This window comes from Scyliorhinus canicula, chromosome 7 (assembly GCF_902713615.1).
Source record: "Scyliorhinus canicula chromosome 7, sScyCan1.1, whole genome shotgun sequence".
NCBI lineage: Eukaryota > Metazoa > Chordata > Chondrichthyes > Carcharhiniformes > Scyliorhinidae > Scyliorhinus > Scyliorhinus canicula.
The window spans coordinates 88112496-88140044 of NC_052152.1; the positions used below are offsets into that span (position 1 = coordinate 88112496).

Sequence of the window (27549 nt, forward strand, 5' to 3'; positions counted from 1 at the left end):
CCTACTCGTGACAATAAGCAATTTTCATTTCATTTTTCATCAATACCCCTCAGGGATTGTATGAGTATACTAGGCTGCCGTTCGGAGTCTCCTCGGCTTGAGCAGTATTCCAGAGGGTTATGGAGAACATCTTGCCAAGGGTCGCCGTCTACCTGGACGATGTTCTCATCACCAGGCCCTCTCATCAGGAACATGTGGAGAACCTAACCGAGGTCCTCGAGCGTTTTGCTCAGGCCGGGGTCCGCCTCCGGAGGGAGAAGTGCGTTTTCCACCTGCCAGAATTCACATATTTTGGCTACGGGGTGGACAGCAGAGGCCTCCACCCAGTCCAGGAAAAGTTGTGGGCGATTCGCCAGGCCCATCCCTCGTGACCAAATGGAGCTCTGCTCTTTCCTTGGTCTGGTGAACTATTATGGATTGTATTAATCCCGGAGAAATGCTATACATCATAATCTTTATTCTGTCAAGTTGTTCATATTCAGATCCATATCGCATTCTCTTTAAATTCCATATTACTGTGATGTTTTCACTATCCCATTACCTGTTTTTAATGCACTCACTGCTATATTGTCTTATGCATATCGCATCTCCATTACTTTGACCAAACAATAATCAAAAATAATTTGTTTTTAACATTTGAAACATCAATCACATTCCATTTACAGATGTAAATGTTGCCACAGTCCCATAGGTTGCTCTCCCCTTTGAGAAGGAGAGTTGACTGGTGGTGATTTAACCTGAGGGTCACCATACCTCAGGCAAGGGAAAAGGTTGAGAAAGCAGGGTGTGAATAACCTCCGCCGGTATGAGAATTGAACCCTTCTGTTGCCGTCGTTCCGCATCATGAACCAACCAATTGAGTTAACCGGACCACACCGTTTATAAGGGCAAGGGCTAACGTTTTGTAAAAAGTAAAAGTTTCATTCACATTTACTCATTCAGCGAATGAATAGGCACAGTATGGAGCCTGTTTATCTAATTTGTGAAGGAAAAATGTAGAATCTCCTGCTTGCCTCACTGGATATAACACAGAAAATGTCACACTCCAAGAAAGTTTAGCAGGATGTTAAGTAACACTTCCCTAAACCATGAGTGGATCACATATGTTTATCACTTCCTGCAACAGCATTGCACTTCTGACTGCTGGTGCACAAACAGTGCCGAGAGAAACAAAATGATTTCTGTTAAACCTGGGGTAGGATGGAAATGGCACTACTGAAGTGGACAGCAGTCTTAAAAAAATATGAGCAGCAGATCCATAAACTCGACATGGCCTCTGCCGTTTATAGCTCTAAATATTTTTTTTTTTTTGTAAATTCAGTAGAAAGAAAATAAGCTTTGCTTATGCCAACAAAAAGAGAAAGATTTGAAAAAGCATTTTTGTTTTGCGAATAATCAGCCTTAGACTCATTTAATTAGTGAACAATCAGATGGATTTTGGCCAATCGTATCCAGTTCCATAAGAATGTTGGAGTAAAAATAGCATAGCACTGCCCTGCTGCTAGATGCAAAGGAACAGTCCCTGTTAGTAGGTCCAAGACATCATTGAAATTAGGCCTTGGGCCTCATTTAAATTAACCTATAAGCTGTAGATGCCTGCTACATATATGGAAGATCACCACTGGGCAACAATTTTGGGCAGCAGTGCCACCAACAATAATCTTTAGGTCGGCCCTGATTGGGAAAAATGATTGGCAGGAGGCCAAGGAGAGACTGGTGTGATGACTGAAAGACTTTAAGAATATTGGGTTCTAAGTATTGGGAAATTTAAGAGTTAACAGCCTGGAGTTAGAGTGTGTTTGACAGTTTCTTCACACAGAGGGTGGTGAGCATCTGGAACAAGCTGCCAAAGGCAGTGGTAGAGGCGGGTGCAATTTTATCCTTTAAAAAACAGTTAGACAGTTACATGGGCAGGGTGGGTATAGAGGGATATGGGCTAAATACGGGAAAGTGGGACTAGCTTAGTGATAGAAACTGGGAGGCATGGACAAGCTGGGCCCAGGGGCCTGTTTCCATGCTGTAAACATCTCTGACTATGACTGAAATAGTCATGTAATTTTTTTAATAATTCTGTTTTGCAGAGCCTGGGTGTTTTTAATAGCCAGAAGGTGACATTGGCAAAGCGATGTGTTCTTCAGTCTAGGTTAATTGACTGCGGTTTGACTGGGGAAGTCATCGGGGAGTTAATATACGTTGCAGTGTGCAGAGATGATTTGTTTTTCAGCTGTGGGAGCTGAAGTTATTGCTGATGTAGACAGGGAATACAGGGAGACATTTTGAGAAGCTGTGGAGAGAGGCAATTTTGTGGAGAAAGCTGGGCAAAGAGGCAATCTTGGAAAAAAATGTTCTGGAGAGAAGAGCTGAATTCTAATCTGTCTGTTGCTGAGTCCACAGTTCTCCCATGTAATGTAGATTGAGATCTTTATGTTTCTTTTGTTGTATAATGGGAAATTGAGTGGTATGTTTAAGGCTTAAATTGTAAGCTGTTCTTCTTTCGGTGTGCCGTTAACAAAGTTTAATGTTGTGGTCATAATGAAGTTTTGTTTTAAAAATAACCAAGCCCTATTTCTTCATGCAATCACTTCTAGAGCGAATCATTCATTCTGCACAAGTCGTTCAGATAAATAAAAATATTGGTGTTTTGGGCCTAGCCATTGTTGGGGTTTGGTCTGAGATTGTAATACTGGCAATGGCCATCAGGACCATTATGGGGCCGGGAGAAGCACTCCTTTGTGGATTATCTGTGCGAGAGAGTGACCGGCTTTCCTTGTCAATGGAAATTCAGAAACGTGACAGTCGTTGAGGTCAAAGTATTGATCCATCAAAGGGCAAGCTGGAGAACTTCCTGGAGGAGAAAGGTTCCTGCAAATAGGGTTAGATGAAGATGGTGAGAGTACGCTTTGTGTAATATAAATGCTGGCATGGAACACTGGGCCAAATGGTCCGTTTCTCTGTTGCACATTTTACGTATGTTCTGGCCGGGATTCTCCAAAATCCCAGCCACGTGTTGATGCCGGCGTAAACACCGGATTGCTGTACACCGGCATCAGTGGGTCTCCTGGCCCAGCAATTCACTGGTCTTTAGGGGACTAGCATGGCGCCGGAGTGCTACACACTGCTCCAGCGCCGAAATGCGGCCCTGCTCGGCTGGCACGGGTCTGTGCATGCGCGCGACTGCCGTCTCCACGCTGGCGAAAGCGTGTGGTTTTTGTCACAGCGCCGGCATGGAGCAACATGTCGGGGACCTTCCAGTAGGCCGCGCGGGAGGAGTTAGGCCCCCTTCAGATCGCGGCCGCCCGCCGATTGGAAGCTCCCAATCACGAGCCTGGACCCCATAGAGGCACCCCCCCCCCCCCCCGGAGTCAGATCCCCATCCCCCCCGCACCAGGGCGTTCACCACGGCCACGGATCCGAGCTCCTGCCAGGTGGTACCTGGCTGGAAGCACGTCAGCGGGAGTTCGGCCTGTCGCCCATGGAGAATCGCCGTGGGGGCCTATTTCAGTGGCCCCGAACCGGCACCACGGCGATCGCGTGGGCACGATTGTTGCCGATTCTCCAGACACTGGAGAATCACATCCCAGCGTCGGAGCGGCGTGGCAGGAATTTCCCGCGTGCCTGGCGATTCTCCGACCCGGCGCAGGCTTGGAGAATCCTGGCCAATATCTGGGGAATAAGTTGAAATTCTGTCCCTTCTGTTTTTCTTACACATTTCACTCCCTCTGAATAGTTGCCACTTAGCCATCTCTCTTCCGATGAAATAAGTCTCAATTATTTTTATAACTATGACCTCTCAATGCTGTCATTGTAGAGAATCTTCACTGTATGTTTTTCATGGCTCTCATACCCTTCCTGTACTGGGGTGCCCAGAACAATGAATGGATTTTCTCTGCATCCTCAGTTAATTTTCTTGAGACAGATGCTCCACTGTTCCTAGGCCTTGGAAACCTTTTCTCGCAGAGACTCCGTCCCATATTTTAAGTTGACCCTCAGAATGACTTTTCGTCTCATGGAGCTAATCAACAGGGGAGATCGCTGGCTCTGACGCAAGCACACCAGCGTTCAACACATACAGACACAGAGGACCTTTCGTATCTTGTGCTACTCAACACTTGACTGAGCAGTGACCCACCACTGTTGATTCTCCAGAAAGGGGTGCACTTAGAAATCAAGCAGGGGAGTTTGAGGGTTTGTGCACCAAGCAAAGAAAGTTGAACATCTCTGCCATATGGTGCTCACTATTTAGAATGAATTCATTATATTTTGCTCCCTGCCATTCATTTGTTGTGCAACAAAAAAAACTGACCCTGAATTAAACTTAATTGAGTTTAAATAGGTATAAACAACTAACCAGTCAATGATTGTAGACATATCCAGTGAAACGTCAAAGTGCCTGATTGCTGACTATGGTAACCACTCAATGGGATCCATAATGTCTTTTTCCATGTGCACAGTGGCTGGCCTGCTGCTGACAACTGCAATGTAGCAGGATTTCCTGTCCTTTCCAGGATTTTACTAATTTCTTTAAATCCATCTTTGATAAGGATCAATTCTCAGAACCGTGTTAATTAACCTCTGAATAATAATTAATTGCAGGTGCAGATTTTTTTATTGCTTTGACATACCACTTGTTTTTTGTTAAATTTTCGAATAAAGGAAATATGGCCATATCTACCCAATGAAAAGACGAGGAATACATTTTGTGAAGTATTCTGCCCAGTTCCAGTGTACTTTGGAAAATGACCGGTTTGTTGTCTGTAGATAGCTGCACGCTGGCCATAAGTGACGTATCATGGCCGGAATTCTCCAACCCCCGCAGGGTCGGGGAATCGCCCGGGGCCGGCGTAAATCCCGCCCCCGCCGTGGCCGGAATTCTCCGCCACCCGGGAATTGGCGGGGGCGGGAATCACGCACGCAGGGCGATCGGATCCTGGGGGGTGCCCCCACGGTGGCCTGGCCCGCGATCGGGGCCCACCGATCGGCGGGCGGGCCTGTGCCGTGGGGGCACTCTTTTTATTCCGCCGTCGCCACGGCCTCCACCATGGCGGAGGCGGAAGAGACCCGCTCCACCGCGCATGCTCTGGTGGTGACGTCAGCGGCCGTTGATGCTCCGGCGCATGCGCGGACTCACGCCGACCGGCGAAGGCCTTTCGGCCAGCCCCGATGCCGATCAGCGTAGCACCAAAGGCCATTGGCGCCAGTTTTGGCGCCAGTCGGCGGAGCGGGAGCCACTCTGGGGCGGGCCTAGCCCCTAAAGGTGCGGAGAATTCCGCACCTTTGGGGAGACCTGACGCCGGAGTGGTTGGCGCCACTCCGGTACGCTGTGACCTCCCGCCCCGCTGTGTAGGGGAGAATTTCGCCCCATGTTCCTAATGTGTGACTGGAAAATTTAGTCTAAATCTGGCAGAACCTTCTTGCTGGCAGCTTACTTTGTACCGTAGTCCTGAAGTGTAATTGCTTATTCCTGGAGTAATTATCTACCCAATTTCTGTAAAAGGATTTCTCCTCTGTCTGGTGAGCTCAGCCTCGAGGGTGTTATTCCATTAATCTCCTCGAGGGTTTGCCTGGTGTTTCTACCACCTTTTAAAAGTGTCAGTCAAAAACGCCATTGAAGGGCAGCACGGTGGCCTAGTGGTTAGCACAGCTGCCTCACGGCGCTGAGGTCCCAGGTTCGATCCCGGCTCTGGGTCACTGTCTGTGTGGAGTTTGCACATTCTCCCCGTGTCTGCGTGGGTTTCGCCCCCACAACCCAAAAATGTGCAGAGTAGGTGGATTGGCCACACTAAATTGCCCCTTAATTGTAAAAAATAATTGGGTAATCTAAATTTTTAAAAAAACGCCATTGAACAATGAAAAACGGAAGCTTTAAGCACTTTGCACCTCTTAATCTTGTGCAAATAAATATGGAGACATTGACAAGATCAGAGAAAAATAACTTTATATAAACTCATAAAGATACCAATCAAGTAGAGTCAACAGTTCTCTGTAGATATAAAACTCACAGAATTAGTTGTTTTTTGGGTTCTCGCCTGAACCTCATTATGCATAGTTGTAGGAACAGCCGGTATTTTTCAAAAAATTATGAATGGATTCTTTTCTAAAGCAATTTCACACATTCATTGGTACTAAAGGGTTTGTTGACAGTGCATACTGTGTAAATGGGCATGGAAGGACCAAGAATTGACACAAGGGGTGATTGCTGGTGAGTGGGATATGTGAGTTGGTATGGAGGGCATAAGGAGCCTTTGGAGTTGGGTGTGGGCCATGAGTTGGTATGGGAGGCATAGGTTAGACCTTCTGAAACTACCTTTGCATATTCAGACTATGGTTCACGACTCCTCTGAGATCCGTGAATCATGAGTCATGGAGAAGATGGCCCGACTCCACAAATATTGTGGGAGGTGCAAGGCAATGCCTACCTGCAATGGAGCTGGCCAGTTTGGGAGTGCAGTGTTCAGGCTCATGACCCACACCCTTATCCCACACTAGCGGAAAATGGGGAGCCGCGGGGGATGGTGGGCACTGGGATTGGGGCCAGAATACTGGAACTGGCGCCCACACACCATTTTAAAATGGAGACCTGCTGACTCCATGAATATACATGGCAGAAAGTCCTTTCCTTTGAAGGTAAACTAAAGTTAATATTTCAGGTGTAGACCCTTTATGATAATTGGTGCAGAACTGACTAACATACCTTGTAGACAGTAAATAGTAATAAATAACACATTACCAATTGAAGCAAATATTTATTGCCTTTACTTTGACAGATTTCGCAGCCCGCACAGTGCATTGAGTCACAATCACATCACTGCCATCTATCATGTAAACAGCAAATTTCACAGTACTTGAACAAGAAAAAGGGTGACATGCAAACAAAGAAAAATATATTGTTATTGCCAAAATATGAAATGTAAAATTCAGAATAAACTCAGTCATTACCCCAGTCATATATGCAACAGTAATTTATTTTCCTTGATTGAATCTAATTAATATTATTCAGTAAGCAGTAGACAATCCCAACCTTAATCAACTGAATGAGAACAATTACTTGGCTGCTGCCCATACATATTCAAGAATTTGTGTCATTATCAAGCAGCAGCTGATCGCTGTTAAAATTTATTCAAGTGATGCCAAACGACAATACTTCATTGTTTATGTATAATAATTTTAGTGTGCTGTATTCTGCTAACAAAGTTACAACTGATTTTCTGAATATTGATGTCTGCATAAACATATTGAATGTCAACAAGGTTAGTTCTGTATTTATTCAATAAAATAATTTTTTTTTAAAAATTATATAGTGAAACAAACATTATAATGCATGTTTCACTTCTACATTTTATTTGGTCTATTGGGGTTGAATAAGCAGCATTTAATTTTACTAAGTTTCTCAATATGTGTAACTTAAAAAATATATTTCATGAAAGACATGTCAGCTTGTTAAATGCTATAGCATTTATACAAACTAATATTTCATGAATAGTGTTCTGCTTTCCTTATGAAGTAATTTGAGTTAATTGTTGTTCTGGACAATTGTGTAAGAATAATTAATTGGAAAATTCTGACATTACAAAGCCTACAAATGTATAGAAATGTAATATTTAAGATTAAAACTAAGAGCCAAATGTATTATTTTAAGTATAATGTCCAATGTAGGCTCTCTATTTAGCTTGCTTTTAGTTATTCCATATGAAATGAGCCTGAATAATATTAATTAGATATTCAGATTTGAGTAAAGTGCAATGTTGATTGAAAACCTTCCAACACTTGAGTCACCAAGACATTAAAAATTAATTGACATCACTGAGTTGGACCACTATTTTATTTAATATGAAAACAGAAACTTCTGGAAATACTCAGCAAGCCAGGCAGTACCTGTGGAGATAGAAACAAAATTAATGTTTAGGTCAATGGTCTTTTGTCAGCACACCATTGCCTTGGCACACCGGATGGAATCTTGTTGAAACATCAAAGATCTCACTGGCTAGAGAATTGGCGAAGGCTCACCAAATCATATGCCATTCAGGCAGTGGCAAGGCCACCAGCGGGCCTGCCACTGGAATCGGGTTCCACTGGAATCGAATTCAAACCTAGTCACACTTTCCAGCCACACTTTCCAGCCAATCAGAGGCTAGCAACTCTTGTGGTCAGCAGTGTCATGGGGAAAGCCAGGCTGCTGTCGGAAAAACACTCCATGGAGTCCCACAATCACGGAGCGGTCCATGGCCAAGATAATTGGAGTGGGGTGAAACATTTAAAGACCAAGCTCCCAGCATTAGTGCTGATGCGAACTCTGAGCTCACTTTAATTATTAAGTAGGGCCACCAAGAGAATCAAATGAGATTGGCCCTGTTCCAAATCTGTGAGCATTTTACTTTTCACAGGAAATTTTCACAGTAACTTTATTGCAGTGTTAATGTAAGCTTACTTGTGACAATAAAGATTATTATTAACTATTAAGTCTCCACTTCATGTTCTTGTCTGGAGTGAGGTTCAAAACTTGCATCTTTAACTTTGAGGTGGGAATGCTGTCACTAAGCATAACTGCTAAAAGGTAACGTCAAAATATGTAGAATGAAAGGGTGGGTTTCATTACCATTCTCAGTATCCTCCAGAAAGATGGCTTTGAAACAAATATAATACCCCAATATTCCAATACAGAAACAGAACATTTTGTTATTTACCTTCCACACAGCAATTCTAATTCCATGTACCATTCCTGCTTGCATATTCCTTTACCCTCTTTCCTCCAACCAGTTACCTTCCCTATTTTTTTTAATAAACAATTTTATTGAGGTAGTTTTTGGCTTTATAAACAGTTACAGACATCATCAGAAAGAAAGCAAAAAAGGCAAAAATGTGCAAACATCCATGTACTTTCAATACTTCAATCATAACATATTGCACCAGCCCGCTCCTCTTCCACCGGTACTACCAGCCATATTTTCCCTCCTACTCTACTCTACCCCCCCCCCCCCCCCCCCAACACCCCCCCCCCCCCCTCCCCCCCCAACCCCCTGCTGACGCTCACTCTCCCGCAAATAAGTCAATAAATGGTTGCCACCTCCGGGCGAACCCCTGCACAGATCCCCTCAAGGCGAACTTAATTTTCTCCATACCCAAGAAACTCGACATGTCCGCAAGCCACCACTCAGTCTTCGGGGGCTTTGAGTCCCTCCACGTCAATAGTATTCGTCGCTGGGCTATCAGGGAAGCAAAGGCCAAAACATCGGTCTCTTTCTCCTCCGAAACCCCAAAAATTGCCACCCCTGGACTCATCACCACCCTTGTTTTTAGCACCCAGGACATGAACCCCGCAAATCCCTCCCAGTACCCCCTCAGCTTAGGGCATGCCCAAAACATGTGCACGTGGTTCGCTGGTCCTCCCGCGCACATAGCGCATTGGTCCTCTATCCCGAAGAATTTGCTCATCCGAGCCACCGTCATATGGGCCCGGTGAACGACCTTAAATTGAATCAGCCCGAGCCTAGCACATGTCGCGGTCGAATTTACCCTACTCTGGGCCTCTACCCACAGCCCCTCCTCCATTTCCCCGCCTAGCTCCTCCTCCCATTTAAGTTTCAGTTCCTCTGTCTGGAACCCTTCCTCCCTCATGAGCACCTTATATATACACTAGACTCTACCCTCCCCTTCTTCCCTCCTAGAGACTATTCTGTCGAGGATCCCCATTGGCGGGAGGCGTGGGAAAGATGGGACCTGTCTACGAACAAAGTCCCGCAACTGTAGGTATCTAAAATCATTTCCCCTTACCAACCCAAATTTCTCCTCCAAGCTCCTCAAACTCGCAAAGCTCCCTTCCAGGAACATATCACCCACCCTTCCCGCCCCTGCTCGCCGCCATACTCGGAACCCCCCATCCATACTGCCGGGGGCAAACCGATGGTTGTCGCAGATTGGCGCCCAGACAGACGCCCCCATCTCCCCCACATGCCTCCTCCACTGGCCCCATATCCGCAGGGTCGCCACCACTACCGGGCTGGTTGTGTACTTGGCCGGCGGCAGCGGTAGAGGAGCCGTGACCAGGGCTGCCAAGCTGGAGCCCCTGCACGAAGCCACCTCCACCCGCTCCCAAATAGACCCCGTACCCACCATCCACTTCCTTATCATAGCGATGTTGGCCGCCCAGTAATAATTGACCAGACTCGGCAAAGCCAGCCCTCCCTCGTTGCGGTTCCTCTCCAACATCGCCTTCTTCACCCGCGGGGATTTTCCCGCCCAGACAAAGCTCATGATCAGCCCGTTAACTCTTTTGAAGAAGGACTGTGGGATAAAGATTGGGAGGCACTGAAAAATAAACAAAAATCGAGGGAGGATTGTCATCTTTACAGTCTGCACCCTCCCTGCCAGCGACAGCGGGAGTGCATCCCATCTCCGAAACTCTCCCTTCATTTGCTCCACCACCTTGGCCAAATTTAACTTATGCAGCCTGCCCCAGTCTCGTGCCACCTGGATTCCCAAATACCGGAAATTTTCCTCAACCAGCCTAAACGGTAGCCCTCTCAATCTGTTCTCCTGGCCCCTTGCCTGGACCACAAACATTTCGCTCTTGACCGTATTTAATTTGTATCCTGAGAACTGGCCGAACTTCCTCAGCATTCCCAGTATAGTTCCCATCCCGGCCACTGGGTCCGACACGTACAGGAGCAGGTCGTCTGCATATAGAGAAACCCTGTGTTCAACCCCGCCCCTCACCATCCCCTTCCAACCCTCTGCGGCTCTCAGCGCAATCGCCAGCGGCTCTATGGCCAGCGCAAACAGCAGCGGAGAGAGCGGGCAGCCCTATCTGGTCCCTCGGTACAACCTAAAATACTCCAACACTTCTCTGTTGGTCCTGACACTGGCCCTCGGGGCCTGATATAATAGTTTGATCCAATCCACCAATCCCTCCCCGAACCCAAACCGTCCGAGCACCTCCCATAGATAGTCCCACTCCACCCGGTCAAAGGCCTTCTCGGCGTCCATTGCCACCACTACCTCCACCTCCCTGCCCGCTGGGGGCATCATTATCACATTAAGTAATCTTCTCAGATTGGCCGCCAGCTGCCTACCTTTCACAAACCCCGTTTGATCCTCCCCAATCACCTCCGGTACACAGTCCTCCATTCTACCCGCCAGTACCTTTGCCAGGAGCTTGGCGTCTACATGAATCAGGGAGATTGGCCTGTAGGACCCGCACGCCTCCGGGTCTTTACCCCGCTTCAATATCAGTGATATGGTGGCTTGTGACATTGTCGGCGGCAGGGTCCCTCTGTCCCTTGCCTCATTAAAAACCCTTGCCAAGACCGGGCCCACCAGCTCCGAGAACTTCCTATAAAACTCTACTGGGTATCCATCCGGCCCCGGGGACTTCCCCGACTGCATGGCCTTAAGGCCCCCTAATACCTCCTCTACTCTAATTGGGGCCCCCAGCTCATCCACTCGCCCCCCACCTACTGTTGGGAAGGTTAACCCATCCAGAAACCTTTTCGTCTCCTCCGGTTCTTCCGGCGGCTCCGAAGTATACAGCTTGCGATAGAAGTCCCGGAATACCTTATTCAATCCTGCCGGGTCCTCCACTTTGCGCCCCTCCCCATCCCTCACTCTACCTATTTCCCTTGCCGCCTCCCTCCTCCTGAGTTGCTGCGCTAACAGTCTGCTAGCCTTTTCCCCATGCTCGCACACCACTCCCCTCGCCTTCCTAAGCTGTTCCACGGCCCTGCTCGTGAATAGAGCCCCAAGTTCCGCCTGTAGTCTCTGTCTCTCCCTGAGTAAAACCTCCCCCGGGGACTCCGCGTGCTCTTCATCTATCCGACCCATTTCCCTGACCAATCTATCCATCTCTGCCCTGTCTGCCTTGGCTCTGTGGGCCCCAATTGAAATCAGCTCCCCCCGCACTACTGCCTTTAGCGCCTCCCACAGGGTCGCCGCTGAGACCTCCCCCATGTCATTCACCTGCAGGTAATTTTGCATACATCTCCGAAGCCTCTCGCAGATCCCCTCCTCCGACAGCAGTCCCACATCTAGCCTCCATTGCGGGCGTTGATAGCTCGCTCCCCCGAACTGCAGGTCAACCCAATGCGGGGCATGGTCTGAAATGGTAATTGCTGAGTATTCCGTGTTCTTTACCTCCCCCATACAATCCCTGCTTAGTACAAAGAAATCTATCCTGGAATATACTTTATGGACGTGCGAGTAAAACAAGTAGCCCCTTCCTGTTGGCTGTCTATCTCTCCAGGGGTCCACTGCCCCCATTTGCTCCATAAACCCTTTCAGCTCCCTTGCCATTGCTGAGAGTCTACCCGTTCTGGGACACGACCGATCCAAAGTCGGGTCAAGGACCATGTTAAAGTCTTCTCCCATTATTAGCCTGCGAGAATCCAGGTCTGGGATCTTCCCCAGCACTCTTTTAATGAAGTCCACGTCATCCCAGTTCGGGGCATATATATTCACCAGCACCACTCTTCTCCCCTCCAGTCTGCCCCGTACCATCAGGTATCTGCCCCCCCCTGTCTGCGGATATGCCCTCTGCCTCAAATTGCACGCGCTTGTTGATCATGATTGCCACCTCTCTGGACTTCGAGTCCAAGTCCGAGTGGAAGACCTGGCTAATCTAGCCCTTCCTTAGCCTGGTCTGGTCAGACACTTTCAGATGTGTCTCCTGCAACATAATTACGTCCGCCCTCAGGGCCCGCAAGTGCGCGAACACCTGCGCCCTCTTAACCGGTCCATTCAGTCCCTTGACGTTCCAGGTGATTAGCCTGGTCGGGGGGCACATCCCACCCCTCCCACCCCGCCGGTCAGCCATAGCCTTTCTCGGGCCGGCCCCTGGCCCGTGCGTTGCGCCATTCCTGGCCCGCCCTTTGGCTGCCTCCACCCTCGACCTCCTTTCCAGTGCCTATTTCAAGTCCCTCCCCTGTCAGCAGAACAACCCCCCCCCCCACCCCATCTCCCGATACCCCCACCCTGCCATCTACTGGCTGTAACTTCCCCCCCCACCTGACTCCCTTGACTAGCCAATCTGCTAGCCCGGTGACTCAACATCCCGGCGCCTTCCTGTCTCATTCCCATTGTTTCCCCGTCCTCCTCCCCACTCTCCGGCGCCCCATCCCCCTCTCCCACTCACTGGGGCAAGCCGGCTCCGGTGTCTTCTGCGAGCTGCACAAAAAGTACAAACCAGCCCAAACAGGAAAAAAAAACCCCAGAAAAAAGAGGAAAAGCACAAAAATCAACACAAAAAACAAAAAACCCCCATAAGAAACAAGAGAGACCACAAAAAAAACCACAAAAAAGGGGAAAGTGGGGGGGGAGGGGGGGTTAACCCCCCAAACCAATGTCCATGAACAAAGGAAAGAGTCCCAAATGTTCCGCTTGGCCCCTTTGGCCCAGCCACCCTTTGAGCAGCAGTCCAGGCACATTCGGCATTCCTACCCACAGTAATCCTCGGGCCCTAATTCGCGTCCTTGGGGCCTCCTTTCGGGACCAGCCCCAGGTCCCTCACAAAATCCATCGCTTCTTCGGGCTCGGAGAAGTAGTGGTGTTGACCCTGGTGCGTGACCCATAGCCGAGCTGGGAACAGCAGACCAAACTTCACGTGCTTCTTGAACAGCACCTCCTTGACATTCTTAAAGGCTGCTCGCCGCCGAGCCACCTCCTGGCTTAGGTCCTGATAAATGCGGAGAACACTGTTGTTCCACGTGCTGCTCCTGGCGCTCTTTGCCCACTGCAGCACCCGCTCCTTGTCCACGGACCTGTGGAACCTAATCACCATCGGGCGGGGGGGGTCCGCCCGGCCGCCCCTGCCTTGCCTGCACTCTGTATGCCCCCTCCAGCTCCGGCGGTCGTGGAAAGGCTTCGGCCCCTATCAGCTGCTTCAGCAGGTCTGCTACAAACGCTGCAGCATCAGCTCCCTCAGCCCCCTCCGGGAGGCCGACCAACCTCAGATTGTTCCTGCGGACTCTATTCTCCAGCTCCTCCACTCTGTCCAGCAGTCTTCTCTGCCGCTCTTTCAGGCCGTCAACTTCTAACGCTGCAACCGTCTGCGCATCCTCCTGCTCCTCCACCGCCTCTCCCAGCTCCTTAACTTTAACATCCTGCGCGTCCAGCCTCTGGTTCAGCTGATCCACCGCTTTCTGGATTGGGTCCAAGCTGTCCCGCTTCAGCGCTTCAAAACTGGACTTCATTACCTGGAGCATGTTGTCCAGCGCCTGCTGGATTGCTGAGTCCAGGGTCCGTGTGTCCGCCATCTTAGGTCCCAGGTGAGTTTCTTCAGGTCCTTGCCTCTGTCCCTTTTTCTCCTTCTTCTTCTGCCTTCTGGACTCTCGCTGTTCCATGTGCCGCAGCCCGCTCCTCAGCGCCTTCGCTGCCCCTTTCCTTCGCCCAGCTCCTTAAATTTTACCTTCTGGGCCTCTGGTGGGTCCAAGTTGTCCTGCTTCAGCAACTCCAAAACTTCTTTTCTTCTCCTGGAGGAAGGAAGTTCCGTGGGTCCGCCATCTTACTTTCCAGGTCCGTTTCCTCTGCTCCTTGCCTCCGTCTCTCTCTCTCTCTCTCTTCCCCTACCTGCTGGCCTCCCACGTTTCCATCGCTGTCAGCCCGCTCTCCAGCCCTTTCGCGGCAGCCTTTTTGCCGCCCCCGAGGTCCCGCTATTGAGGGGAATCAGCTCCAAAGCCCCGCCGGAGTGAGAGCCCACCGAATGTGCGGCTCACTCAGGCATCGCCGCCACCGGAAGTCTACCTTCCCTATTAAACGTTGGTGTGGTCTCCTCTTCAATCAGTAATTTTGATCGTGCCTGCTCTTTTCCATAAGTGTGGCTTCATTCATTGTCTACAAATACATGCATAACATGTTACATTTTTGGTGCTATAAGCCAACTATCATTAACTTTAACTTGATTTGCCAATTGCCATTCTCTTAGATGCCCCAAACACTCATGAAAGTTTGTATTGTAAGATCTTTTTTTCATGTCCATTCTTTTGTTCAGTTCTTCTTCTACTCTGTTTGAGTCTCCAGAATATTTCAAATGCCATCGGCATTACAATGACTTAAGGGGACAAATGTAAAAAAAATAGCAGAAACATGTGATCAAAGGTGACTTAGAGTGAAATTTGGCAGCAGAGAAGAGTAATGAGACTGCTGACTTGTGTGAAGGGTCTGATTTATAGGGAAAGTTGAGCGTTGCAGCATTCTAAGGAGGCATTTGAGAACTTATCTTACAGAATTAAATAAAATAGTTAAGGGAATTGAGAGGGTGTTTCAGAAGAATAATTTGAAATTAATTTGTGAAAATGGGACGAGAGCACTGGGTTCAAACTAATAATGAAAGACAAATTTAGAACTTGTATCAAGAAATTATTCTTCACATAAAAAATGATCTATGTATAGAATGGACTTCCAGAAAAGAGGAGATTAATGCCCTGTAATCTTTTAAGAACTAATTAGATACCAAAATGGTGGGCATGTTGGGATCTCTCTGAATGGATGAATTTGGATAGCCTGTACAGTATTCCATATACACAATGATCTTGTGAGCATATTATGTACAGTTTGCTTCGGATTTGCATAAATATTATGGATTGTTGGGAGGAAAATCTTCTACAACATTCTGGATGAAGAGCTGTTCACAAGAATATAAATAAAGGTTAGCAAAAGCTGGGAGATTAGGAAAAACAAAGAACTAACAAATCCTTTAAGAATTCCTCACTTCTGGAACATCCTTTAGACCTATTCCAATTGGTCAAAATGAACTGTGTTACTGTGAACAGTTCTAGCCTAGACTGACCCAAAATCACAGTAGACTATATACTCCATAGCTTTTAACATCTTTTCAGAACACGGAGGTCACCTTCTCACCATATCTTGGGCAAGGTTCTCCGGTCCCCCAGCATGTGTTTCTCGGCATAGCGCTGTTTGCTGGCAGTGGGATTTTCTCTTCCCGCCACTTGTCAATGGGATTTCTCATTAAATCACCACATGCTGGTGGAATCCCACGGGTAGGGATGCACTGCCAGCGGAAAAGAGAATCCCAATGGCTGAATAAAAGTTTCTATTAAGGTGGATGATAAAAGACAAATTTCCTTTGATGTAAATCCTTTCATGATGTTAGGACATCCAGAAGTGCTTTTGAACCAATGAAGTACTTTTGAAGAGGTAGTGGCTGTTATAATGCAGTTTACTATTCTACCAATCTATTTTGACAACAAAATTAGATGCTGGCCGGAATTCTCCGGCCATTAAGATTTTCTTTTCCCACCAGCAGCGTAACCATGCCCCTGGGTTTCCCAGTGGCGTGGAGTGGCTTCAATGGGAAATCCCATTGACAAGCGAAGGGATGACAGTGAATGAGATTTTATGGATAAGTTATGATAAATAAGTTAATAAATATAAGAACAGATTTTACATGGCCTCACATGTATCATTGGAAAATCATGCCTTTGCTGCTCATGATTTTAATTAATTGATTTCATTTAGCCAAGGAACTTGGAAGATTTAACAGTTAGAATTATATGCTACACAATTCAATGAAGTAGTTCTTTACAGTATTAAGTATGGAATTTGATGTCTTCTGCAATTAGAAATGGTTGAACTGCTGGCTCTTCACTGAGCTCCATTGTAATTTATGGAACACCATGTGCAGGATGTTTGAAGCATCTGTTGACATAAATGGGGCTCCTTCTTTTGCTATTCTGCAGCTGCACAGAAATATGGGCATCCCCCTCGCTCTTCATTCTATAGCTGGGGTTTTCTGCTTGTGAGCCAGGATCTCCCTCCCGATCATATAAATGGACTTTCAAAATAGCAGACAGGAAACAAGCTTGTAGTCAACTAGGATAATTTCCTGAATAGATCTCAAAATTTTGTCCAGCAGTCACTGACCACTAAAGCTTGATGAGAAGTATACTTTGGATAATAGTAACAGGATTCAAGCCTTGAGCTGATTTGCTTGTTTTTTATTATTGAGTGTGGGAATGAATTGAAATGAAAAAATGTAATGCAAAAATGAAAATTGCTTATTCTCACAAGTAGGCTTCAAATGAAGTTACTGTGAAAAGCCCCTAGTCACCACATTCCGGCGCCTGTTCGGGGATACCTAACAAAAATAAAGATACAACAGAATGTGGGTCATACAGACCCAGCTCACTGCAGATGCCAAAATACTGGCCAAAATCCTAACCGAAAGGCTAGAAGACTGTGTACCAGAAGTGGTCGCAGAGGACCAGACGGGTTTTGTCAAAGGTAGACAGCTTACCTCGAACATCAGGCACCTGCTAAATGTGATAATGACCTCATCCGGGGAGAGAACACCAGAACACCAGAACAGGGTTCACCTCCTGGGCAAAACTTCTAGACAACGCTCCCAAGGCAAGCGTACGGACCAACAACGCCAACTCCCGATACTTTCAGCTGCACAGGGGCACAGGACAAGGATGCCCACTGTCCCCGCTGCTGTTCGCTCTGGCAATCTCAGAGCAGCAAAATGCTGGAGGGGGATCCAAAGGGACGGCAGAGTCTCACTCTATGCAGATGACCTGCTCCTCTACATTTCGGGCCCACAAAGTAGCATGGACAGAATCATCGCGCTCCTGAAAGAGTTTGGTGCCTTTATGGGCTACAAACGCAACATGAGCAAAAGCGACATCTTCCCGGTGCACCCACAAGTAGGTGGGGCAGCACTAATGGGACTGCCGTTTAAACAAGCCTGACACAAAATAGCCCATGACTGGAAAGGGATCCACAAATGGAACCTCACCAGTCTGACAGAGAAAGTAAAAAAGGACCTGCAAAGATGGAACATACTCCCACTCTCCCTCACGGGGAGAGTCCAGACGATCAAAATGAATGTGCTGGCCTGGTACCTCTTCCTACTTAGATCCATCCCGATCTACTTCCCCAAGGCCTTTTTCAAAGCACGAGACAAACTAATCATGGCGTTTGTATGGGACGGGGGTTGGGGGGGTTGGGGAAGAATGCTAGGATCTCAAAGAAGGTCCTACAAAAATCAAAATCCGGGGGTGGGGCTAGCCCTCCCAAACCTACAATTCTATCACTGGGCGGCGACGGCTGAGCGAATAAGGGGATGGATCAAGGAGCCAGAAGCCGAGTGGGTGCGCGCGGAAGAGGCCTCCTGCAAGGGGATCTCCCTGCGGGCCCTCGCCATGGCGGCACTCCCATCCCCACCCAAAAGGCACTCCATCAGTCCGCTGGTGATAGCCGCCCTCCAATCCTGGAACCAACTATAGCAGCAATTTGGCCTGACCAAAATGTCGGACAAAGCTCCCATCTGCAACAACCATACGTTCACACCAGCGCTGACTGACGCCACCTTTAAAAAGTGGGGACAGGACAGAGGGACACTGACAGTCAGGGATCTATACACAGACGGCAGGGTCGCAACAATGGACGAACTGACGGAGAAATTCCAGCTAGCCAGGGGGAACGAGCTAAGGTATCTGCAACTCAAAAACTTCCTACGAAAGGAGACAAGGACGTATCCACAACCACCACGACACACATTACTGGAAGAGTTACTAGACGCAATCATCCTAGATAAAGGGAACTGTAGCGACATATATGACCAACTGGTGGAAAGGGATGACACCGTACTGGATGCAACAAGAATGAACTGGGAGGAGGACGTGGGGATTGAAATAGGGTGGAGACTTTGGAGCGAAGCACTGCATAGGGTCAACACCACCTCCATGTGCGCAAGGCTCAGCCTGACGCAACTAAAAGTGGTACATAGAGCCCACTTAAAAAGAACTCGTATGAGTAGGTTCTTCCCGGAGATGGAGGATAGATGTGAACAGTGCCAAGGAGGCCCGGCGAACCATGCCCACATGTTCAGGTCTTGCCCCAGACTTGCGGGGTACTGGACAGCCTTCTTTGAGGCAATGTTCAAAGTGGTGGGGATGAGGGTGGAACAATGCCCGATAGTGGCGGTCTTCGGGGTTTCAGACCAGCCAGATCTATTCCTGGGGAGGAGGGCGGATGCCCTTGCCTTTGCCTCCCTGATCACCCGCCGTAGAATCCTGTTCAGCTGGCGGTCAGCAGCATCACCCAAAGCTGCAGACTGGCTGTCCGACCTCTCAGAATCTCTCCAAATAATGTAAATCATATTCGCCATCCGAGGGTCAGATGACGGCTTCCAAAGAACATGGGAGCCATTCACCGAATTGTTCCGGGACCTGTTTGTGGCCATCGAACAAGCAGACGAATAGCCAGGTAGCCAAGAATCAGGGGAAAGTAGCCGAGGTGGGGGAGGGAGGGATAGAGGGGAAACAATAACAAACTTGGCATCTACAGGAGCAGAGAACAAGGAAAATCCGGGTGAAAGACGGGACGAACGGCTGAAGCGGAGGTGATCGCGAGACGGCAATGAAAACCGTCCGGGACAAGCAAGCGACGACACCAACACCATGACCATTCGCATATTGCCCTCTGTAATTGTTGTGTATTTGTTTCCCCCGCACCCAAATGTATATGTACCCCCCCCCCCCCCCCCCCCCCCCCCAGTTTCCCCCCACAGACAGGAGGTGCTGGAGCGGTTCGGATTTGGGGAGGGATTCATCAAATGGGTGAGGCTGCTCTATGCGGCTCCGAGGGCGAATGTAGTTACAAATGGAAGGAGATCGGAGTACTTTAGGCTCTACCGTGGGACCAGGCAGGGGTGCCCCCTGTCCCCCTTGCTCTTTGCACTGGCGATTGAACCTCTGGCTATGGCGTTGAGCGAGTCAGGGAGATGGAGGGGTCTGGTGCGGGGTGGGGAGGAACATCGGGTATCGCTGTATGTGGACGACCTGCTGTTGTATGTGGCGGACCCAGAAGGGGGAATGCCGGGGGTGATGGAGCTGTTGGTGGAATTTGGGGGCTTCTCGGGCTATAAGTTAAATTTAGGCAAGAGCGAGGTATTTGTAGTACACCCGGGAGATCAGGAGGAGGGAATTGGGAGGCTCCCGTTTAAGAGGGCAGTGAAGAGTTTCAGATATCTGGGGGTGCAGGTGGCCAGGAGTTGGGGGACTCTCCATAAGCTTAATTTTACCAGGCTGGTGGAGCAGATGGAGGTGGAATTTAAAAGGTGGGACATGATGCCGCTATCGTTGGCGGGTAGAGTGCAGTCCGTCAAAATGACAGTTCTCCTGAGGTTCTTGTTCCTTTTTCAGTGTTTGCCCATCTTTATCCCTAGGGCCTTTTTTAGAAGGGTGACCAGCAGCATCATGAGCTTTGTTTTGGCGCATGGGACCCCGAGGGTGAAGAGGGTCTTCTTGGAGCGGGGTAGAGATGGGGAGGGGGGCTGGCGTTACCCAATCTCTCGGGGTACTACTGGGCGGCCAATGTGTCGATGGTGCACAAGTGGGTGATGGAGGGGGAGGGGGCAGCATGGAAACGGATGGAGAGGGCGTCCTGTGGAGATACAAGCTTGGGGGCCCTGGTAACGGCGCCGTGGCCGCTCCCTCCTACGAGGTATACCACGAGTCCGGTGGTGGCGGCTACCCTCAAGATTTGGGGGCAGTGGAGGCGACATAGGGGAGAAGTGGGGGGCTCGATGGAGGCTGTGTTAAGGGGGAACCATAGGTTCGTCCCGGGGAACATTGATGGGGGATTTCAGGGTTGGCACAGAGCGGGCATCAGACAGCTGAGGGACCTGTTTATTGATGGGAGGTTTGTGAGCCTGGGGGAGTTGGAGGAGAAATTTGGGCTCCCCCCGGGAAACATGTTCAGGTATCTGCAGGTAAAGGCATTTGCTAGACGGCAGGTGGAGGGATTCCCTTCGCTTCCCGCGAGTGGGGTGAGTGACAGGGTGCTTTCGGGGGTCTGGGTCGGAGAGGGGAAGATATCTGATATCTACAAGGTTATGCAGGAGGTGGAGGAGGCGTCAGTAGAGGAGCTGAAAACTAAGTGGGAGGGGGAACTGGGGGAACAGATCGAAGACGGGACATGGGCTGATGCCCTGGAGAGGGTTAATTCTTCCTCCTCGTGTGCGCGGCTTAGCCTCATCCAATTCAAGGTGCTGCACCGAGCCCACATGACTGGGACGAGGATGAGTAGGTTCTTTGGGGGTGAAGACAGGTGTGTCAGGTGCTCGGGGAGTCCAGCGAACCATGCCCATATGTTCTGGGCATGCCCGGCACTGGAGGAGTTCTGGAAGGGGGTGGCGAGGATGGTGTCAAGGGTGGTGGGATCCAGGGTCAAGCCAGGATGGGGACTCGCGATTTTCGGGGTTGGGGTGGAGCCGGGAGTGCAGGAGGCGAAAGAGGCTGGTGTTCTGGCCTTTGCGTCCCTAGTAGCCCGGCGAAGGATTTTGCTACAATGGAAGGATGTGAGGCCCCCATGCGTGGAGACCTGGATCAATGACATGGCGGGTTTTATTAAGTTAGAGAAGGTCAAATTCGCCCTGAGAGGATCAGTACAAGGGTTCTTTAGGCGGTGGCAACCTTTCCTCGACTTTCTGGCTCAACGGTAGGGTACTGGGACAGTAGCAGCAGCAACCCGGGGGGGGAGGGGGGGGAAGGGGGAGGGAAAAGGGGGGGGAGGGGGAGGGAAAAGGGGGGGGGGACGATGACTATGTTTGTTTATTTAATTTTAATTTGTACAATTTTTAAGTTCTCTTGTTGGGGTTGGGGGGTGGGGGGATATGATACATGCGTTGATACGGTCTGGGGGGTGTTACAGTTGTTATGGGTTATTTTGTTGCATTTCATTGTTTGTTGTTATATTTTATATTTTCTGTAAAAAATTCCAATAAAAATTATTTTAAAAAAAACAATACTGCCAATTGTACAGAGCTGCTGTTGTTGAGCTCGCACAAAATACCCAACCAGTTATTTTATTCTAACTTTTTTTTGTTTGTTTGTTTTGTTTTTTGTGAGTGTTCCCTTCTCTTCTATGTATATATGTGTTCTATTCTGTGTACATAACGGTAAATATACTTTGTTCAAATACCCAATAAAAAACATTTATAAAAAAAATAATAAATTGGGGGAAGACAACGCCATGGGGTTAAAATCAATACAGCCTCCTTAATGTGCTCACATGAGCTCCAAGTTATTTAAAAATTTGGAACTCAGTTCCATATTTCTGATGAAGTTCACACTCTGTTGCCACACTCTGTTGCAGTGCCAACCTTTTGAAGTTTATATGGTGAGACATTCCCAGGCTACACAGGGTATCCGCTCAGATGTCCCTGCCACAATTATGAGGTTTTTAGGATTATTATATTTTGGGACTGTAGCTTTAAATTTAGGGTAAATGAAGTGAGTCATGTGATCTGTTCTGCAGTCTGCTTTTGAGTTTAGCATAGTATGGGTTGAGTCTCCCAAAGTCCTGGAAAGGTGTTATGAATAACAAGTTTTAAATGTTGTGCTGTAACTTATCAAGTTGCTTCTAAAATGAAGGGGATTTGGGATTAAAGATACCCAATCAACCTAGATACAAGGTTAACGTGTTTCATGTCATCATGAGAAAGAGGGCAGAGGAAGCCTTTTTGAGATCAGAATGCAGGCTACCCTACAAATCAATGAATATTACAGATAGAATGCAATTATATGTGAACAGCAGAGAGAAAAGGCTCCGTGACCTTGGAAGCTACCATTGCTGGGTGTGGGAGGGCATCAGTATTGAGTTGAAGAGAAGCATCCTATAACCTTCTATGGCTTCTGGGAGATTTGTCCTGGTATGGCAAGGGGAAAAAAGAAGAATTGGAACAGGCTTTACTATTGTGCTGGATTTGAGAAATTTTCTGAAAACTGAGGAAAACACCTGGAGACAGTCATGCAAAATTACTATTCACTGAAATGAGGATTGGATAACTCATTGGAAGCTGGGAGCAAATGTGAACTGTTTGCTAAAAGGACTATAATACCATGAATAATACAATCGATGATACATATGAAAGGGGAATATTTGTCTCTGCAATTTAAAGGTACAAGTTGCTAAAAAAACAAAATAGTGTTTAGAGAAGAGTGCTTTTAGTCATTTGTTACAGTAAAAGTTTGAATTCCTGATATCACAATGTGTCGGTCTTTCAGCTTTTAATTGGAAGTTAGAATTTCTTTTTAAATGTTACCAATCTCTATGGAGATGTAACATCCTTTTCATAGACTCAGTGGGACTTAGAACTACCAAGGGCCTAAGATTAATTTGTGGCCATGAGAGGGCTAAAACGGGAATGATTGTCATTGCAATAAGGAGATGATTGTTCTTGGTTTGCAGTTTCTCCATGGAGCCGGTGCCCCTTTTCTGCTCTCTGGTCATCTGCCCTGACGAGGACCATTAGTATTTCAGGACTTGGAAAGAGAACAACAGCAGGTGCATCTGCCCTGCCCATACCATATCTGTTGTGGAGTAAATGCACTTTCTCTTACTGCTAATTGCATGAGCAGCCATTGGATAAGATATTACACAAAGGCCCTGCTGTTGCCTTGGGTGGGTATAAAAGAACACACAACTATTCAAAGAGGGAGAGGAGACTTCTCCCAATGTCCTGGCAAATATTTACTGTAATGACCTGCACGGGACATACAGTATGGGGGTGATTTGTTTTCCCCTCGTGCTCCCTGAGGAGTACAAGCTCCCCCATGAGGGGTGGGTAGGTAAACCATATTAGAATAAAAAGTGGGCCTGTCTGCAACCGACCAGCAGGAGCGGGTACCTGGTGAGGTTCGACCGGTACTCATGTATGTACTTGTTGTAAAATAAATGTTGTTTACTTTCTGCATATTTTTGATTGACAATGCCTTTGTTTGAACATTTGGATGCCTTTGACCCCATATGGAAGCCTGGAATCAGTACGCAGAACAAATGCAGCCTTTTTTCAGAGCCAATAATATCACAGAAAACGAGTACTGTAATATTGCTGACAGCCTGGAAGGCACATACATTTGGAGTGATCTGGAGCCTCATGTTTCCGCCGGCGCCCGACCTGATGATGTTCGAACAGCACGTTGTGTTGGTGGGATAGCATTTCAACCCAAACCCATCCATGATCATTCAACGATGTAGGTTCAATATGGCGACTTTGAAAGATGGCCGAATATTGTGAGCACGGCAGTGTTTTAGTGGATATGCTCCACGACCATTTGCTCTGCGGGGTAAATGACAATGAAACTCAGAAGAAGTTTCTGGCGAAAGTTCTCTCTCGTGTTTCAGCAAGTGCTACAAATGTCCCTTTCCCAAGAAAGCGCAACACAGAGCATTCAGGAGTAACAGAGTGTGGAAGTGAATGTTGTCTATGGCTGCCCCAATGTGCTTCCTCTATGTCCCGGAAGGAACACTGCAGCAATTCCTGCCTTTGGTCATGGGGCTAGGCACCGCACACCATCCCAGGACTCTGCTGATAGTGATTCCGCCCACTGTGTGAAGTACTGACATTGCACCAGACGTAGACACTGGCTGCAGGAGAGCCAACGCCCCAGGCACCCTCGTGAGGGTTGGCGTCGGCCCCATGATGAGGCCTTGTATTTGGATAACCCGGAAGAGGCTGAGGATGAGGCCGCGATGCATCCCAATTATGTGTCGGCATTCCGTATAGTCCCAGTTCATATTCCAGTACAGGTCAATGGACAACTGGAGCGGCTGTTTCAGTTGTCGTGCAACACACCTTTGAACAGATCAAGCAGAGAATGACTACTTTGTCGGTGACGAACACGGCAGCTTGGTTGGCCATGAATAGAGGTGAATGTTTGTACATTGTGGGGTCTACGTTCGCTCCAGTGATTTATGGCGATCAGTCCCTGCACCTTCCTCTCATCATGGTACAAGGAAATGGCCCTAGCTTGTTGGGCCATAATTGATTGTGCCACTTGAAGATTGATTGGTGATATGTTTTTCAAGTGGGGATGGGAGGCTTAGGCTTGGTGCTGAGCAAGTTCACCTAAGCCTTTGTGCCGAGCCTCGGTACCATTAAGGGACTGTGGCTACAATCCAGATGGACCTGGAGGCCTAACCCAGATATTTCTCGGCCTGCCTGGTCCCTTCTGCCATCGTTGGGAAGGTCGAGACCGACCTTTGACAGCAGGAAAATTTGTGAATCATCCGGCTGCTGCTTTTTGCCAACTGGGCGACGCCGGTGGTCCCGGTGCTGAAGCTGGATCGGACGGTTCACCTCTGTGGTGATTACAAGTTAACGGTGAAGATGGCTTCTCAGTTAGACCATTACCCTGTGCCCAGAAGAGAGGATCAATACACTGCGTTAGCTGGTGGATCAATGTTTACAAAGCTCAACATGAACAAAGCTTATTTCCAGCTACATTTGAATAAGGCTTTGAGGAAGTATGTGCCTATCAACATACACAAGGGTCTGTACGGATTCACCCAGCTTCCGTTTGGCATGTCCTCAGTGTGTGCTGTATTTCAGCATGTGATGGAGGGCACCTTGCGCAGCTTGCCATCTACCTCAATGAAATTTTGATCACGGGGCTACGGGGAAGGAGCATCTGTGGAATCTCGATGCGGCGTCACAGAGGTTCCCCAAGTATGGCGTCTGCCTGCACAGGGAGAAATGTGTCTTTCAGGCCAAAAAGGGTGTTCATTTCGACTACCGGGTCAATGGTGAAGGGTTACATATGGTAACAGATAGAGTACAGGTGATAAAGATGGCCCTCCACCACGAGACGCCACTTTTTAGGCCTCATCAATTATTACGGCCATTCATTCCAAACCTGGCTACTATCCTGGCCCCCCTTTCATTTGCTGCTGAAGATGTGCCATTCCTGGGTTTGGGGTGTGGCCAGACAATGGGCTTTAAGGAGGTAAAGCGTAGCTTATCCTTTTTGAAACAGCTAAATCATTTGACGCTTCATCGTAAGGTATAGGAGCGGTCCTTATCTGGGTGAGGGCTGTGACTTTTCAATTGTGTTTGCCTCCCAGACACTGACTGCTGCTGAGAAGAACTATGCGCATATTGACAAGGAGGGCCTGGCTGTGGTTTTTGGCATAAAACGTTTTCATCACGATGTCTATGGTCGCCAATACATCTGTGGCGCCATTTTGTCATAGTAACTGACCATTAGCCGCTACTCGGCCTATTTCCCGCCGATCGTATCTGCACGGATCTAGTGCTGGGCTTTGCCTCGTATGAGTGCTCTTTTGAACATTGTCCATAGATGCAAATTGCAAATGCGGACGAGTTCAGTCATCTACTCTGCCGGTGGGGACCTGCCCACAATGGACCAAGTCATTGCGGTCCTCAACTTTATGACTCTTTGTCTGCTTCCTGTGTCTCCGAGTGGACGCAGACCGATCCTGTGTTGGTTACGGTGCGTCTGTTAGTGTTGTACGGTGGGCATTGGCAACAGCTTCCAGGAGAGTTGAAGGCCTTTTCTTCCATGTTCTATGAAATAACCGTGGAGGACGGTATCCTCTTTGGGCACGAGGGTCGTCGTCCCTGAAAATGGGCACGCTTTCGTTTTGAAGGATCTTCATGCGGGGCATCCTGGAGTATCCAAGATGAAGATGTTGGCCAGAAACTAGGGCTGGATGTGGCTATCAAGCTGTTGGCCCAGAACTGCCTGTTTGTCAGGAATAGAATGCCTGGGGCGGCACGGTAGCATTGTGGATAGCACAATTGCTTCACAGCTCCAGGGTCCCAGGTTCGATTCCGGCTTGGGTCACTGTCTGTGCTGAGTCTGCACATCCCACCCGTGTGTGCATGGGTTTCCCCCGGGTGCTCCGGTTTCCTCCCACAGTCCAAAGATGTGCAGGTTAGGTGGATTGGCTTTGATAAATTGCCCTTAGTATCCAAAATTGCCCTTAGTGTTGGGTGGGGTTACTGGGTTATGGGGATAGGGTGGAGGTGTTGACCTTGGGTAGGGTGCTCTTTCCAAGAGCCGGTGCAGACTCGATGGGCCGAATGGCCTCCTTCTGCACTGCAAATTCTATGAAAAAAAAATTAGACGCCCCTTGCATCCCTGGGCCACTCTTGAGCGCGCATTCATGTGAATTTTGCTGGACTTTTTTTGGGCTCGCCCTTTCTGATCATGGTGGACTCCCACTCAAAGTGGCTGGATGTCCACCGGATGACATCTATCATGTGCCAAGCGACCATAGAGCGCCCATGTACTTTTTCGATCCATGGCATACTCAAGGTGCTCATCATTGATAATGGACCCTCGTTTACGAGCAAAGAGTTTGCCACTTTTGCAAAGCGCAATGGGATTCGCCCCTTATCATCCAATGCCAAATAGTTCCGCCGAAATAGCCAGATAGACAGTAAAACGGGGGCTGAAGAAGCAGACTGTGGGCTCGATGGATTTCTAGCAAGGTTCCTGTTTCCGTACATCACAGAGTGGTGACGGAGGTGGCACGACCGAGCTGCTAATGGATCAACGGCTTCAGACAATGTTTGCTGTTGGCGGGTACTGGCACTAAGGTGCACCATTGCCAAGAATTGCAAGGAGTTGCCCGGCTCAACGTCGCCCACTTCGACACTTCGTACCTGATGACCTGGTCTACGTTCATAACTTTGCTGAAGGGGCTCAATGGCTCTCTGGGATTAGTGTCCGTCAATTGGGCCTTGCCAAGTTTGTGTTTGAGGGCAGCTTATGCGGCGACACCTGGATCATA

The 27549-nt window shown here is 48.4% G+C and overlaps 1 protein-coding gene across 10 annotated transcripts in view; it reads left to right on the forward strand.

Moving 5' to 3' along the window:
• Nucleotides 1-27549, forward strand: part of LOC119969166 (galactosylgalactosylxylosylprotein 3-beta-glucuronosyltransferase 1-like) — a 170975-nt gene that overhangs the window by 76462 nt on the left and 66964 nt on the right. For 6 of the 10 annotated variants that reach the window (XR_005461302.1, XM_038802397.1, XM_038802393.1 and 3 more), the window contains one exon: nt 23200-23295. The exons of the other annotated variants lie outside the window; for them this stretch is intronic. The gene's annotated coding sequence lies outside the window, so the exon portion shown is untranslated. The remainder of the gene's footprint in view (nt 1-23199; nt 23296-27549) is intronic. 10 annotated transcript variants of the gene reach the window in all.